The following is an 18,471-nucleotide window of genomic DNA, read 5'->3' on the forward strand; positions in this document are numbered from 1 at the left end:
TCTCAAATCAATCTCACGCTCTCTCTTCTAATCTAAATGGAGAGGACGCCAGCCACGTCCTCTCCCTATCAATCTCAATGCACGTGTGAAAATGGCGGCGACGCGCGGCTCCTTATATAGAATCCGAGTCTCGCGATAGAATCCGAGCCTCGCGAGAATCCGACAGCGTCATGATGACGTTCGGGCGCGCTCGGGTTAACCGAGCAAGGCGGGAAGATCCGAGTCGCTCGGACCCGTGAAAAAAAACATGAAGTTCGGGCGGGTTCGGATTCCGAGGAACCGAACCCGCTCATCTCTACACTTAACACATCTGAATTTATCTGTCTATTAATGCTGTCTGTATTACCTATGCTATGGCCTAACCCGGAACCACGGCATCATTGTGCCCAGCTTCTATTGACATGGGTGTCTGATTTATTTTGTCTGATTTGTAATGCTTTTTAAGTCTGAAATCAAAGCTAAGTTAATAAATATTTTTTTCTATATTATTGTTTTGGCTTGCTGATTTCTTGTATTACATTATATCAACTTGGGACCAAAGAACAATACATAATATGAGCACTGGTAACAAACTTAAGTCCTACACCAAAGTTCGCCATGCTACTAAATTCACACGGTCACAGAACAGCCCTTACTCTGATCTACTCACCACTCATTGCAGGGACTGTTGACTACTGCTAGCTCTGCTCCTTGTCCTCATGCAGCACTACTGCATCACAATCAGTGACACGGCCCCCTCACATTGGAATGGGGGATTTTTGAATTGTGAAGTAGTAGAGATCAAAATTTTATTTAAAAATATATATTTTTTAGTAATATAACAAAAATTATTTAAAGTGTTAAATATTGTAAACCTCAATTGCAAACAGTGCAACTTGAACATGCATAGTGAATCTCTAATGTTATGTGATCAGCGAACTATGAGCAGAAAAGCAAGTCTCACATTTTGAGACACATAGCTGAATAATGGGTAATTGGTTGCGTTTACAGTACAATCCTCTATTAACAAATGAACTTGGTATTCACTGACAAAATGCATTCTCTGCTTTGTATCTCTGTTTGAATTATGTTCTTATATATACTGTACAAGTCATGGGGTGACTGTCATTTATTATTCCTTAAGTGATGTCAAGGTTTTCTGCTACCCTGTTGGAAAAACAGTATAATTTGCTATTGTTTATAGAATGAATTCACAAAATTAAATAAAGCTTTACTGACTGATTTGGTTTTGTCGGCTACCTCTGTGACTGACTACTGATAAGTATCCCCTGGCATGACTTTTCTGTGTGGTCTCTGTACAACATTCTTGCAGCTGTGATTGTCAATTTAGATCTCCATTTAATCTCTATATTTTCTAATCTACATATAATATAATCTCTAATTAAATAGTAATCTCAACACCAGTGAATCTGCTAAAATATGCTTAATTTAATTAGCATACTTGTATGTGTAAAGTAGAGATGAGTGGGTTCGGTGCTCAGAGAACCCAACCCCCCTGAAATTCATGTTCTGAACCAGAATCCAAGTCCGGTTCGGGACTTCCCCGGATCCCAGAACGAGGAAAATGTCATCATCCCGCTGTCAGATTGTGACACACCTTGAAAAAGACCAAACATACAGTCGAAACGCGTTGGTGGGGAGCTGAAAGGACATATATACCTTAAGGACTATTGCTGCAACAAACCGTTGGGGTGAGAAACACGGGTTTTCTTTTTTCTTTTCCCAAAGTTTGTTGTATTACATCTCTGCATCTAGTCTGGAGGTTGTCAAGTGACGGATTTTTTGTACATAGTGTTTTTTGATATTTTATATTGTGAACTTTTATTGTGGAATAAAAACGAAAGAACTGGTTTTAAATAAATGGACTGTTCAGACTCCGTTGTGAACAAAATCATCACCCTGAATATCAGGCAAGGAAAAGATACCATTAAAGGCGGGATACCGTGCAGTGCATGTAAGCATACAAGTGAGCGCATAAGGAATCTATATATTCTTTATATGGTGACTTGGGTTGTTGGCAAATCTTAAAGATACCGTTACGTGTATGGTATTGTTGTTTCACATGTAAGCACACATGTGAGTGTCATATTTCAACTCTCACACAAAAGGTGATCCTATAAGAATATTTAAACCACAAACCCCATTGATTTGGAAAATACATCCAGGGGGGAGTAATACGTTGCTTTATATGAGACTGACACTTTATTCTCTGCTTTGTATGTTATACTAACCACAAACCTTACGAGTTGAAATGGAGGGACTCGAACGAAGATTTAAAGATACCTTTATGTGTATGAAAACCCCCATATTTGTGTAAGCATACAAGTGAGCACCGTATACATGTTATTTCCTAAAGTGGATTTAAAAGATACCTTTATGAATATGTCATCCACATGCTCAGTGTAAGAACAGTGTGAGCATTTAGCGATTACTCGACACGGAGGTAAACCTATAAAGTCTCTGATCACCACCCATAGTGGGAAAGAAATAGGACCTCCCAGTTATATTCACATTTGTGGGCTATATATGGAAAACAAGAACTGAGACACTGTACATACTTTTTGTTTTACATATCTTCCCCACACGGAGATTCAAGAACCAGTAATCTATTGGAGGAGAGTAAGACCGGGCCCAAGAGACGGATTTTTGACTCAATTCAGGCCTGTACATTGTATTAATTGTAACACATATGCTAAGCGCTAGTGAAAATGTGAGCATATATTTCTTTGTTTTGATTTCATATGTGATTGGTGACACATTTCCGCCCACACTTACTATAGCTGCTTTAAGTGCGCAGAGGTCATCTCCCCCCTTTTGTATTTGATATAAGGGAGGATGTTCCAGGGTGGTTAACGTCATTACCCCTACTTATTATGGATTGACAAAGGCAAAAGATGGCTTGACACCTGTTGTCCAGATTTGTGGAGAAATAATTCCACACCGAAGAGGTGGCTTTTTTGGTATTTTGCCTAGGCATGACAATGGGCTTATTCATTCCACAAACAACAACTGTTTCCCCTGGTGCCTGATTTAAACAAACCAGATCAACATCAAAATCCTCCTCGTCAACTTCCTCCTCAGTGCCAGCAACACCCATATCCTCATCCTGGTGTACTTCAACAGTAAAATCTTCAATTTTAATATCAGCAACTGGACTGTGGGTGCTCCTTCCAGCACTTGCAGAGGGCGTGCAAATGGTGGAAGAAGCCACCTCTTCCCGTCCAGTGTTGGGAAGGTCAGGCATCGCAACCGCCGACACACTTGTACTCTCCTTGGGGATTTGTGATACCATCTTAGAACGCACAGTTCTTTGCTGTGCTTTTGCCAGCTTAACTCTTTTCATTTTTGTAGTGGGAGGATGAGGGCTTCCATCGTCATGTGAAGCTGAACCACTAATCATGAACATAGGCCAGGGCCTTAGCCGTTCCTTGCCACTCCGTGCCGTAAATGGCATATTGGCAAGTTTACGTTTCTCCTCAGACAATTTAAATTTATTTTATTGGGTAATTTTACTGAACTTTGGCTTTTTGGATTTTACATACCCTCTACCGTGACATTGGGCATCGGCCTTTGGCAGACAACGTTGATGGCATTTCATCATCTATGTCATGGCTAGTAGCAGCAGCTTCAGTACTAGGAGGAAGTGTTTCTTGATCTTTCCCAATTTTAGCCTCCAAATTTTTGTTCTCCATTATTTTTCTGGAGTTATATAACAATATGCGGCACAGGAGAGCATACCCCTACACCACACAGGGCAAACCCTGTAAAAATGATTTGGATAATAACCCTTTTATTTGGAGTTATTATAATAATAAGCAGCAGGAGAGCATACCCTAAACCACACACACACAGCAAAGCCTGTAAAAATTATTTGGATAATAATCCTTTTATTTGTAGTTATTATAATAATATGCAGCACAGGAGAGTGTACTCCTAAACAACACACACACACGGCAGAGCCTGAAAAATTGTTTTGATAATAACCCTTTTATTTGGAGTTATTATAATATTGGGGGTCATTCCGAGTTGATCGTAGCTGTGCTAAAATTAGCACAGCTACGATCATCTTCCCTGACATGCGGGGGGACGCCCAGCACAGGGCTAGTCCGCCCAGCATGTCAGTCCACCCCCCCAACACAAATACAAAAGCATTGCACAGCGACAATGCCTTTGCATTTGAAGAGTAACTCCCGGCCAGCGCAGCTCCTGTGGTTAGCCAGGGGTTAATTGTCGCTGACACTGACCGCAGCGGCTGCATGAGACGTCACACAACCGCCGCGGCCCGCCCCCCAATGGTCTGGCCATGCCTGCATTGGCTGGACAGCTCCCCCTAAATGGCGGCTTAACGCCGCCGTTCAGCCCCCTCCTGCCCAGCGACCACATCTGTCTCAGAAGCGATCACTAGACAACGAAAGCTGCCATGTGCTGGAGCACTGTGGAGCCGGCGCATGCGCAGTTCCAACCAGATTGATGCGCTGCTACAAACTGCAGCGAGCGATCAGGTTGGAATGACCCCCAATATGCAGCACAGGAGAGCATACCCATAAACCACACACTCACACGGCAAAGCCTGTAAAAGTTATTTGGATAATTAATAACCCTTTTATTTGGAGTTATACTAATAACATGCAGCACAGGAGAGCGCACCCCTAAACCCCACACACACACACACACACACACACACACACACACACACACACACACACACACGGCAAAACCTGTAAAAATTATTTGCATAATAACCCTTTTATTTGGAGTTATTATAATAATATGCAGCACAGGAGTACGTACCCCTAAACCACACTCACATGGCAAAACCTGTAAAAATTATTTGGATAATAATCCTTTTATTTGGCTTAATTATAATAATATGCAGCACAGGAGAGCATACCCATAAACCACACACATACACGGCAAAGCCTGTAAAAATTATTTTGATAATAACCCTTTTATTTGGAGTTATAATAATATGCAGCACAGGAAAACGTACCCCTAAACCACACACACATGGCAAAGCCTGTAAACATTATTTGGATAATAACCCTTTTATTTGGAGTTCTTAGAATAATATGCAGCACTGGAAAGCAAACCCCTAAACCACACACACACGGCAAAGCCTGTAAAAATTATTTGGATAATAACCCTTTTATTTGGAGTTATTATAATAACATACAGCACAGGACAGCACCACTTGACTTATACGGCAGTACCACTGGAGTTATATGGCAGTACCGCTGGACTTATACAGCAGCACCACTGGACTGGACTTATATGGCAGCACCACTGGCCTGGACTAATATGGCAGTACCAGACTTATACAGCAGCACCACTGGACTTATGGCAGCACAGGACACCACCACTGTAGTGACTGGACTGATGCAGCACAAGACACTACCACTGGACTGATGCAGCACAAGACAGCACCACTGGACTGGACTTATACAGCAGCACTGGACTTATGGCAGCACAGGACACCACCACTGGAGTGACTGAACTGATACAGCACAAGACACCACCACTGGACTGACGCAGCACAGGACTGGTTGGAAAACTCGAGCCAGACTCGCATCCGGTATCGGAGTGTGAAGTTTGTGGAGGTTCAGTTCTCAGGGAACCAAACCCGTTCATCCCCAATATATATATTGTTACATATATATATATTTATTTACAGTATATATGTAACAATATGACATTACAAAGTTTGGCATAGCATCCTTTGTTTCTTGACAAAATGGCTTTAATAACAGGAGTCACTAAAGGTCACTTTTAAAAAATGGTGGATATGAATCTAACTCTTGTCCAACAAGTGACAGAATGTCATAATCAGAAGTAATTACAAAGAATTATGAGAATTCATTATTATTACACATTTGGACAGAATGGGCAAGCTATTATGCAGCTGGGCTCTTGCATATATAAAAGCCCAGTTTGGAATCATCTGCTGAAATGACAGTGTGTAAAGAGCTCATTGAATATTTAAGCCTTGTACATTGCTATCAAAATGAAATAATCTGATTTGATAAATTAGGTTCACTCAATATATGAACTCTATTACAGTTCAGCAGAATGTACTTCATTGAACAACTTGTGCATTCTTCTATAGTAAATAATAAGTTCAAGAAATTATTGCTTATGTTCGAAGACTCTCACTGAGGTCAGATGTGTCAAAGAACACACAAATGATTGCTCCTTGAGGCATACTAATTGCCCTGATTATACAGGATATGTCCAATGGATAGTCGGGCATGCATTGCTCTGACACACAGCTAATGCGAAGTCTGTACATAGAAGAGGTAAGAAATGACAGAGTGCATTGGTCAGCAAGTTATTCTGTATGCATAATGGGACAGAGTTGCTGAGGACACTATTAAATTATCCTCAGGACCTTAATGTCAGGACAGAAACTATACTACAAACTAAACGCTAGCAACACAATAGCAGCGTAAATGTAATCAATTTCTAGATAAAAACCTAAAGGGGGTGTCATTTAAAATACTCTTATCGAAAGCAAAAGGAATGCTTGAAAAACAATTCAGATCAATCATAACTGCTGTTGTAATTGTGTTTTTCCCTTATACAGTACATGATATGGAAGAGAAAACACTTGTACTGCCTCCAAAAATATGCTTTTCTGTATGAAAAAAAGTAAGTATATTTATGACATAATATTATTGCCTATGACAGTTAAAGTGTGCCATTTTATTAATATTATGGGCACCATGAATGCAAAAGAGAATAGATCATTCAGCAAAGGGACAGGCAATTAGGAGACAGGTTAAAGTGGTTGTAAAATCACTGCTGTTTGCTGCAAATGAGGATTGCATACTGTATATGTCTGCTGAACTCTCACAGCAGGAGAAATATTATTTTATATTAAAATATGTAAAAATGTAACATTTATGTAAATATAGCAAGCAAAGGTTCTCATGCATTTTTCTTGATGTATATTAATTGATTAGGTTAGACCCTTATAGCAGTGATATTACAATATGTATTTGAAAGCACATCACAGAGTTTATAGAATTATGATACTTTATAAATTGAATGCTCAATGTCTTACTTACTTTTGTGGGTTTGCTTTCATTCCAGACATTTTCCTATAGCATTTCCTAATTAGAAATTGAGTATTGTGACTGAACCTCACTTAGAACTACTACAGTATAGTAAAATGAAATGTTCTATTAAATAATATTTACATTCCTTTTTCATGACCTACTGTAGATAATAAAGGGCCTATTCATCATCCTTAGTGGGCCTGTTTCCACATGTTTTAAGTAATGGACCATTCATTATAAGGAACCTGATGGGGCCCGCCTAGAACGGGAACCAATGCTATCTTCAGGCATGTGCACTAACACTGCCGAGTCAGACTGGACAGTGCTAATATTCACTGCTACAGAAGTAACAGTGTCAGAGACCATGGGGACAGCTGAATTTTGGATAAACTGTCACCACATAAAGTAGGAGCAGTGGTAGATTGGGATGGAAAACCAGCCCGGGAGATTTATGAAAGCAGCTCTAATCGGGGTGGGGTCTGTTGTGAGGTTGGGATCTGTTGAGGGGGAGGAATTCCTCCTCATAGGGTCTGATTCTGAGTTGTACTCAGTTGCGGCCTTCCTTGCATCTTTTGCTGCAGTTGCATCTGTGACTTTATACTAGTGATGATACAATGCCCTTCCCAGGTGTACATCCGTGCATCCAAATATGCAAGGACTGAGTTGCCCACTTTCAGTGTCTACAGATGCTGCAGTCATGCATTGTGCGTCTTTAGACATCACCATCGGTCGCACCATTGAAACTTTCACCAGCCTTATTCTAGATGCAGATCATTCATCTGAGTATGGCCTCCAAAGTGAGCAATTCAACATCTCTATATGCAACCACTTTCAGCAACATGCCCATTCTACGTTACATCTGCGTCTGATTAGCCAACCCCCTATAACCACACAGGAATGCTCATCACATGTCTAATTCACTTCTTGGTGTGTGTGTGTGTGTCTGACTCTGTACTGCAACTCTGTATGAACACTACTATGCACGGTGCAACTCAAACGAAAGCGAACAAGAACAAAAACAAAGTAAAAAAAATTGCCCCCCCATGGGAAAAACACACACACATTGGCCCCCGCGGGAAACAACAAAACTAATTAAAAAAATCAATAAATGAATGTATAATATAACTTTTGGTATTACAATTTGTTTACAATTTCCACTGCTGTTTGAAAGGCCCAGTGACACCAAGAGGTTTTATCATTCCTAGCTATAACATCTATATATTAATTTATATATTAACATTTATGTAGCGCTAGCATATTCCATTACACTTTCTTTTAAATTTGGGCAGGGGTGGATTGGGAATTGAACTTGGCCCTGGAAAAATTTGTAGAAGTGGCCTCACATGGGCAGCACCAAAGGTATACCGTATAACCATGGTGGCAGCACCACCCGTCACATGTCAACAAACAAAACAGGCCCCGCATGCGCATCGGCCCACCGGAAATCATCTCTGTGAGTTCTATGGCCAATCCACCCCTAAGTAGGAGCACAGCTGAATTGCCCACGATGATGAATAGGCCTCTAATTGTGAATTTAAATCAATAATAGTATGCACACAAGCAGTCCTTTTTTCCTTTCACTGATCATTTACCTCCATGCTATGCCTGTTACGGTTCTATTGTCAGAAATCAATAAAAGTAAAAGCTAAACCTACTGTATAAGTAGCATTTTATAAACATATATTTTCCCTTTTTTAATGCAAACATCATTTTACTTAATGCATGCTGGTATGCCCAAATGTAATCTCAACAAAATGTACCCACCGGAGACAACTATTATGCTATTATACATTATTTTTCATAATATGTTTCAACTACCTATAATATATTACGGCAATTAGTTCTAACTGTTCCTCTACTATTTAATATAGTCTAATAATATTGGTCTCCATTATTACTTGACTATAGTTTTCTTCTAATGAAAATGAAGTGAATAAAATTCCAACAGTATATTTATCAATTGAAATGTAAATGAACATGCAAGTGAGTTGATACCAAAGGACATGAAATTAAGCCAACGCTCATAAAGAACTGAACACTTCTGATAATGGTTTCATTAAAAATAATAAAAAATTATTGGTGCTTTATAATTGTTATTAAAGTCTCATTAACGTAAAAACAGTACGTGAGTGAAATACTTAAAAATCAGGAGAGTCATTAACAATTAGAGTAATAATGTAAAAAGTAAAATATCAACTAATAACAAAATATATATCAATTGAGAATAGATATCAGATACTTAAAAAAATAAGAAAAATAATCCCTGGACCGACAGCAGTCCATTACACAGCAGTGCATGCTAGGGAGGGATGCTGCTGCCACAGCTCTTCTATACACCAGCCAGCAGTAGTGGATAAGTGAGAAGTACAACAGGAAAGGAGGGAAGGAAGGGAGACAATCACACTGATCACCCTGCACCCCCTGGATCCACCTCTGCCTGTAATCAGCCCTGAACAAGCTACAGTTGGATAGGGAAAGGCATACTTAGAGGTTGTCATAATCCTGACTGAATTTCTTATGGTCTGTTATTTACCTCAGCATATTCTGCAAACATACATCTGCAACAGATATTAACTACAGTCTTGATTACTTACTGATTAGCACCTGAGTATGAATACCTCTGTGGGAGTAATTGCCAAGATCCAGAGTTCAGCAACTGGGCTCTCTGCTCATCACACCCAGCTGGCAGTAAAGTCTGTACATGCTGCTCCTGCATAGCTCTCTCAGTATAATGTGTATAAATTCTAAGTGTGTCTACTCATATTGTCTGCTTCATAGATTTTGGGCCTACTAGGCCTCAATCCACATCAATGCCTAAGCATGGAGTACTGCTGTGACAAGTCTTGATCACCTGACTGCAGCACAGCCAATCATGTGACTGCCTGAGCTTCCCTGCACCACTTGATTCCATTCAGCCTATCCCAGTTAACCCAAGGGTTTATGTTCCAGCCTCTGGCTCTCAGAGATCATCAGTACCATTGTTGTCTAACCCAGTGTTGGATGTCTCTGCATTCTGTGGTTCTTTCTGCTTGCTGTCTCCAGGTATTCCAACTCCTGTGACCTTGTTCCACTTAAAGAGACCTGCATCAGTTTCTATCCTGCCATGCTGCCTGACTGCAGCGGTGTTCCAACATTGTCTCCTGTTGTCATCGGTGTTCCAACATCGACTACAGTTATCATAGTTGTCCTAACATCGACCTCAGTTACCAGCGGTGTCCCAACATCGACTTTAGTTACCAGTGGTGTTTCAACATTGTCTCCAATTGTCATCAGTGTCCTAACATCGACCTCAGTTACCAGTGATGTTCCAACATCGTCTCCTGTTGTTCTCGGTGTCCCAACATCGACTCCATTTACCAGTGGTGTTCCAACATCATCTCCTGATGTTCTCAGTGTCCCAACATCGACTCCATTTACCAGTGGTGTTCCAACATAATCTCCTGATGTTCTCGGTGTCCCAACATCGACTCCAGTTACCATCAGGGTTCCAACATCGACCTCTGTTACCGTTGGTGTACTAACATCAACCTCTGTTACCATCGGTATCCTAACATCGACCTCTGTTACCACTGGTGTTCCAACATCAATCTCTGCTATCATCGGTGTGTTACCATCGAGCTCTCACCATCTGTGCCAGTTCCTCTCAGCATCCTCGGCAGTCCATCCAGCTCTCAGCCAACCTCGGTGCTCTGCCATTTACTCCCACTTCCAGTGTCTCATCTCCTGGTCAGTATCAGTTCATCTCCTCAGTATAGTGGTTAGCTGTTTTGCATCTGTGGACTTTACCATCATTGTGTCTTAGCAAGAAAAAAAAAGGCTTAGAAATACCCCTCCCTTTCAAGCACCTGAATGATATCACTAAGCTAACGAGCATCTGCCACACTATATACATCATTGTGTCTTCCAAGACTGTACCTTATTGATGCCATACCATGCCTAACAGTATACTAAAAGAGCTTAAAATTTTACTCCTCTGTCATTCTGGTCATGCCTTCGGGCGTCTGTGCTGAAGTACCTTGCATGTCCAGGAGTCTCATACTACTTCCATGGTTTATCTACATGTCTGCCCTTATGCCTGAGTCTTCCCCAGGTCAGCCTCATCCCTCAGACATGACAGTTAGCACTGACCTAATGTATCCAGTCAAGGATCAGGCTTCTCCTGCAGGACTGATCCAATACCAGACAGCATGCCTTGAACAAACAAACAAAGAGGAAGGGGGGTGCTAATCCCCACCCCCAAATTCCCTTCCGCACACTGAAAATTACCTGTAACCATCCCTGAATCTATCTGGTAATAAAATTCAGAGAATTCGTCACAAATGTTTGCAAACACATGTTTAGCTGCTGGCCACTTCACGGCTTCTCTGATACAGCAGTCCTAACTACTTGATAGCAGTGCCCACATTGGGCCATGTAATTTGTCACAGTACGCCTCATAATAAAGGCCATTACTAAAACAGTTCCAGACTGAGAGCTAACTTACCAGGGAGCCACCCCCAGGATCTCCCATTTGCACTACAAGGAACAGCATGCCTTCCAAATGCTGCTCCCATTCAATGCCTCATGCACACAAGCAGACAAACAATTTGGAAGCTGCTCAATCATACCTGGAGATAATTATATATCAGGTGCTGGAAGGGGGAGGGGTCACAGACAAACAAACAGTCTGGAACTGTTTTAGTAATGGCCTTTATTATGAGGCGTACTGTGACAAATTACATGGCCCAATGTGGGCACTGCTATTAAGTAGTTAGGACTGCTGTATCAGAGAAGCCGTGAAGTGGCCAGCAGCTAAACATGTGTTTGCAAACATTTGTGACGAATTCTCTGAATTTTATTACCAGATAGATTCAGGGATGGTTACAGGTAATTTTCAGTGTGCGGAAGGGAATTTGGGGGTGGGGATTTGCACCTCCCTTCCTCTTTGTTTGTCTGTGACCCCTCCCCCTTCCAGCACCTGATATATAATTATCTCCAGGTATGATTGAGCAGCTTCCAAATTGTTTGTTTGCTTGTGTGCATGAGGCATTGAATGGGAGCAGCATTTGGAAGGCATGCTGTTCCTTGTAGTGCCAATGGGAGATCCTGGGGGTGGCTCCCTGGTAAGTTAGCTCTCAGTCTGGAACTGTTTTAGTAATGGCCTTTATTATGAGGCGTACTGTGACAAATTACATGGCCCAATGTGGGCACTGCTATCAAGTAGTTAGGACTGCTGTATCAGAGAAGCCGTGAAGTGGCCAGCAGCTAAACATGTGTTTGCAAACATTTGTGACGAATTCTCTGAATTTTATTACCAGATAGATTCAGGGATGGTTACAGGTAATTTTCAGTGTGCGGAAGGGAATTTGGGGGTGGGGATTTGCACCCCCCTTCCTCTTTGTTTGTTTGTCTGTGACCACTCCCCCTTCCAGCACCTGATATATAATTATCTCCAGGTATGATTGAGCAGCTTCCAAATTGTTTGTCTGCTTGTGTGCATGAGGCATTGAATGGGAGCAGCATTTGGAAGGCATGCTGTTCCTTGTAGTGCCAATGGGAGATCCTGGGGGTGGCTCCCTGGTAAGTTAGCTCTCAGTCTGGAACTGTTTTAGTAATGGCCTTTATTATGAGGCGTACTGTGACAAATTACATGGCCCAATGTGGGCACTGCTATCAAGTAGTTAGGACTGCTGTATCAGAGAAGCCGTGAAGTGGCCAGCAGCTAAACATGTGTTTGCAAACATTTGTGACGAATTCTCTGAATTTTATTACCAGATAGATTCAGGGATGTTTACAGGTAATTTTCAGTGTGCGGAAGGGAATTTGGGGGTGGGGATTTGCACCCCCCTTCCTCTTTGTTTGTTTGTCTGTGACCCCTCCCCCTTCCAGCACCTGATATATAATTATCTCCAGGTATGATCGAGCAGCTTCCAAATTGTTTGTCTGCTTGTGTGCATGAGGCATTGAATGGGAGCAGCATTTGGAAGGCATGCTGTTCCTTGTAGTGCCAATGGGAGATCCTGGGGGTGGCTCCCTGGTAAGTTAGCTCTCAGTCTGGAACTGTTTTAGTAATGGCCTTTATTATGAGGCGTACTGTGACAAATTACATGGCCCAATGTGGGCACTGCTATCAAGTAGTTAGGACTGCTGTATCAGAGAAGCCGTGAAGTGGCCAGCAGCTAAACATGTGTTTGCAAACATTTGTGACGAATTCTCTGAATTTTATTACCAGATAGATTCAGGGATGGTTACAGGTAATTTTCAGTGTGCGGAAGGGAATTTGGGGGTGGGGATTTGCACCCCCCTTCCTCTTTGTTTGTTTGTCTGTGACCCCTCCCCCTTCCAGCACCTGATATATAATTATCTCCAGGTATGATTGAGCAGCTTCCAAATTGTTTGTCTGCTTGTGTGCATGAGGCATTGAATGGGAGCAGCATTTGGAAGGCATGCTGTTCCTTGTAGTGCCAATGGGAGATCCTGGGGGTGGCTCCCTGGTAAGTTAGCTCTCAGTCTGGAACTGTTTTAGTAATGGCCTTTATTATGAGGCGTACTGTGACAAATTACATGGCCCAATGTGGGCACTGCTATCAAGTAGTTAGGACTGCTGTATCAGAGAAGCCGTGAAGTGGCCAGCAGCTAAACATGTGTTTGCAAACATTTGTGACGAATTCTCTGAATTTTATTACCAGATGGATTCAGGGATGGTTACAGGTAATTTTCAGTGTGCGGAAGGGAATTTGGGGGTGGGGATTTGCACCCCCCTTCCTCTTTGTTTGTTTGTCTGTGACCCCTCCCCCTTCCAGCACCTGATATATAATTATCTCCAGGTATGATTGAGCAGCTTCCAAATTGTTTGTCTGCTTGTGTGCATGAGGCATTGAATGGGAGCAGCATTTGGAAGGCATGCTGTTCCTTGTAGTGCCAATGGGAGATCCTGGGGGTGGCTCCCTGGTAAGTTAGCTCTCAGTCTGGAACTGTTTTAGTAATGGCCTTTATTATGAGGCGTACTGTGACAAATTACATGGCCCAATGTGGGCACTGCTATCAAGTAGTTAGGACTGCTGTATCAGAGAAGCCGTGAAGTAGCCAGCAGCTAAACATGTGTTTGCAAACATTTGTGACGAATTCTCTGAATTTTATTACCAGATAGATTGAGGGATGGTTACAGGTAATTTTCAGTGTGCGGAAGGGAATTTGGGGGTGGGGATTTGCACCCCCCTTCCTCTTTGTTTGTTTGTCTGTGACCCCTCCCCCTTCCAGCACCTGATATATAATTATCTCCAGGTATGATTGAGCAGCTTCCAAATTGTTTGTCTGCTTGTGAGCATGCCTTGAACATCAGGATTTTGAACAGGTTCGGGTTACCCAGTCTCTGCAAGAACTGTCCAGTCAGCTGGATATTATTCAATCATCATCCCATGGCTCTGAAGTTTCCAGTACGTCAACACAGTTTCCTTTAGCGTCATCCCCATCTGCTGCTCCGTCAGTACTTATTGAATGCTTTAGCCTTTCAGTTCAAGACAATGCATCTCCTCACCAGTCAAAAATTTCTTTGGCTAACTCCATTTCTGTTCCTATGAGTGATTTCCAAGCTTCAAGTTCACAGAATTCATCCAATGCTCCATCACCTGTCAACTTCGATGGAGATCTGGAACAATACCTTGCATTGGTGAATCAATACCTTGCCATCATGGAGTCTAATATACCTTATGATATTACTCCTGCCAATATTGTAAAATACCTTTTCCTGTCCTTTAAAGGTGAAGCTCTAGAATGGGCTAATTCACTTATTGAGTCTAAGGATCCTATACTTCAGGATTTGTTGACCTTCAGTGACGCTGTGATTAAAAAATTTACTCCAAATATTTTAAGTTCAATTTCTCCTAAGAAAGTTTTTAGTTCTGTGCTCTCATCCAAGCACCATCTATTTACTCCAAAAGAGGCTCCATCTCATTCTTCTGGGAATAATTCTAAAATTCTTACTCATTGGCATCAGGATATTTTGGCTTCTTTGCCAGAAGTTGAGAGCAATCCACAAATTACACCTGACACTTGCCTACAGGTATCTGATTCAAGTGAACTCTCTGACATTTTTGTAAAAGACATTCCTTTTGGGGGGATGACCTCCTTTCTCATTCATTCCTGGCCCTCACATTTCACTGTGGTTCATAAATTTGAATATTTAAAAACCCTCAATCAACTGTTGGAACAGTTGCAAGACCTTCTCTCTAGTATTGTCCTGATTATTTCGGAATGTCTCAGTGATAATCCTGAAATCTCTGCTTCAATCTCCATGAAAGCCACCCCTCAGTCTGCTAAGATCAAAGACATGAAAGCTGCCAGTCTCCCTAGGACTAAGTCCATCCCTCTTGCACCAAGTAAAGATAAGTTCTGGGGTAATCCACGGCCTAGACTTTCTGAAGAGGAATGCATGCGTTGCATGCAGTTTCAACTTGGTTTCTACTGTGGGGGTTCTGATCACTTTATTAAAGACTGTTCTCTCCATAAGTCAAGGAAGTGTGTTAGATCTCCACATCACAGCATTCGTAATTACAAACCTTCCTATGTGGAATCTTTGGCTTCCTCTGATTCAGTCAACAACATTAAGAAGGTCAATCAAATAAAAACCCAAGTCTATGTTTGTGGTCCTATGGTTAGGAACCCCATTTCCAATTTTGGGAACCAAAAGAGATTAAATAAGACTTTCATCACCAAAGAGATGTCAAATCCTGCAGCCCCAAATGAGGCATCAGTTTTCATGATCCCAGGAGGGATATCTGATGTTCAGGCTTTAGAAGTGACATACAGTATGAGTCTTTTACCCAAAGAGGGATTTCTGATCTGTTATCCCTGGGAGGGGTGCTGAAATTATAAACCCTAATAGAACTGTCTGATTCGTTAACCCCAGGAGGGGTCTCCAGACTTTCAGCCTCAAGGGAATTATCTAGGGCCAAGATCCTAGGTGGAGTTCTTAGGGCCACAGATACAGACATGGTATCCTGTTTCCTGCCTTCTGAGAGTGTTATCATGTTGACAGCCAGCATGGTCGAGGTCCAGGATGGACTAACTGCACACTCGGATTTCACTCTTTCCGGTTCTAACCGGTTTCTGATTCCTTCAGTTCCACTTGATTCAAGCCTCTCTGGACACAATCCGGGTTTACCTGTTTGTCTAAAGGCTCCTCTGGTTCCAGCCAGTTCAAGTATCTCCAGTCCCAATCCGGTTCTATCTGTCCGTCGGAAGACTCCTTCAGTTCTAGCTGATTCAACTGTCTCTAGACTCAATCTGGTCCATCCGTCTGCCTGAAGATTCCTTCGGTTCCAGCCAATTCAAATATCTCTGGACCCAATCAGGGTCCATCCATAGGTCCATAGACTCCTTCAGTTCCAGCCAATTCAAATATCTCTGGACCCAACCTGGGTCCATCCGTAGGTCCAAAGACTCCTTCGGTTCCAGCCGATTCAAATATCTCTGGACCCAACTTGGTTCCTTCCATAGGTCCAAAGACTCCTTATGTTCCAGCTGTTTCAAATAACTCTGGGCCCAATCTGGGTCCATACGTAGGTCCAAAGACTTCACCGGTTCAAGCCAGTTCAATCTCCTCTGGACTCAATCCGGTTCCATTCATTTGTCCGATACAGTCCCTTCTGGTTCCAGCCAGTTCACGTTCATCTGGATTCAATCCGGTTCCTTCCATTGGTCCAGGTAAAGAATTTATGCCAGCTTGTCCCAATAAAGGACTTCTATCTTCTAGTCTCAAGAATAGACTTCAGTCTGTCTCTGTGTCTATTCTCTCATCAATAAGTCCAGGATCCCCAGCTTTGGTAGCCTCAACTTCTGATGGGAATTCCGGTATTTCCTCTCCAGCTTCCAAATTTATTCAAGAGGCTAAGTCTTTGTCTACTGATCAGTCTGCCAAGTGTTCATCTGCAGTTCCTCCATCTGTTTTCTTCAAGGGAGATTTAATCCAATTTTGTGCTTAAGCATGTCAATACCTTTCTGATATTGGGTCAAAATCAACTGATAGTATCACTCCAGCTAATACAACAAGTACTTCCTTCAAGCTTTCAGGGGTAAAGCTTTGAAGAGGGCTACTCCTCTTATTGACTCCAAAGATTCTACGCTAACTGATCTCTCTGTTTTCATTAAAGCAGTTCAACAGTAATTAGATTAAAAGACTGACTGTCTTAATCCGTTTGTTGTGAACTCATCCACAGCATCATTACCTGTGCAAGACCAAGGTATCAAAGACTTCCAAGTTGGCAAGGAAAGAAATACTGCAAAACCAGTTCAAGAACAACGATCTGCTGATTTAAGACTTGGCTACATTTCCTTTGATTCTGGTTCCTCGTGTAGTTCAAAATTCATTGAAGCGCAGTCTGGCATAGAATTTCTCTCCACTAATGTAAATGTTCCCATGCTCACTCTGGACTTGGACTCAGATTCTGAAAGCAAATTTGTTGATGACTCAAGCTACATTATGGGTGGAACTATTCTTCCTAGCTGTCTTTTCTCCCAGGAAGATAATTCTATTTACAGTGATGGTCAATGGCCCATTTGTTCGGATGACAAAAGTCTGACTTCTGAAGAAGATTGTGAAGACTTCTAGGAATCCAGTTTAAGTTGTCTCTGAGTACATCTAGATTCCATATCTTCAGTTTTCATATGTAAATTCTTCTTCAAGAATTTCTTAAGTTTCAAAATGGGTGTTCGGAGTCCACCCTTTGGGCATCTGTGCTGAAGTACCTTGCATGTCCAGGAGTCTCATACTGCCTCCAAGGTTTATCTACACATCTGCCTCTATGCCTGAGGCTTCCCCAGGTCAGCCTCAACCCTCAGGCGTGACAGATGTGTTCCTTACTTTGATGAGATGTGCTAGGTTTTCCCACTACGCAAAAGGAATTGTTTACACTGCTTGTTTGGACAAAGTATTTGAGAATACTTGCAATGTCATACAAAGATTAATTATATATGTAGGAGCTGACTCAGAGTTAGAGGCGAAGCAAAACAACCTCAAAAAGTTATGTGGTACCTTGTACCATGTTGCACTGCGTCCAAATGCCAAAACACCCTGCATACATAAACAATAACTGTATTTACATCCCTTACAACATGGGACTAATTTAGGTCCTGATGCAGAAACAGCGCATGTTGCAGAGGACCAATGTACTGCACATGCGCATTATGGGTCTGGGACATCGGTCACACTATGGCATCAGACTGTTAGTGATAGATAGTCTGATGCAGTTTGGGTGTCCATTTCCCAAAATGAAGGCATCTTGCCATCATTGTGTCAGGAAAAGGGACCAGGATCTCTGTCTTAGTATGTAGATTTCCTGACCTCTTTGTAGTAGATGTGGATAGCAGACTTGTGTGACCCCATGGGTCATGGAGATGGCCGATAGTGTCACACATGATCCAATGTTACATCCTATGA

Source organism: Pseudophryne corroboree, chromosome 2 (genome assembly GCF_028390025.1).
Source record: "Pseudophryne corroboree isolate aPseCor3 chromosome 2, aPseCor3.hap2, whole genome shotgun sequence".
Taxonomy (NCBI): domain Eukaryota; kingdom Metazoa; phylum Chordata; class Amphibia; order Anura; family Myobatrachidae; genus Pseudophryne; species Pseudophryne corroboree.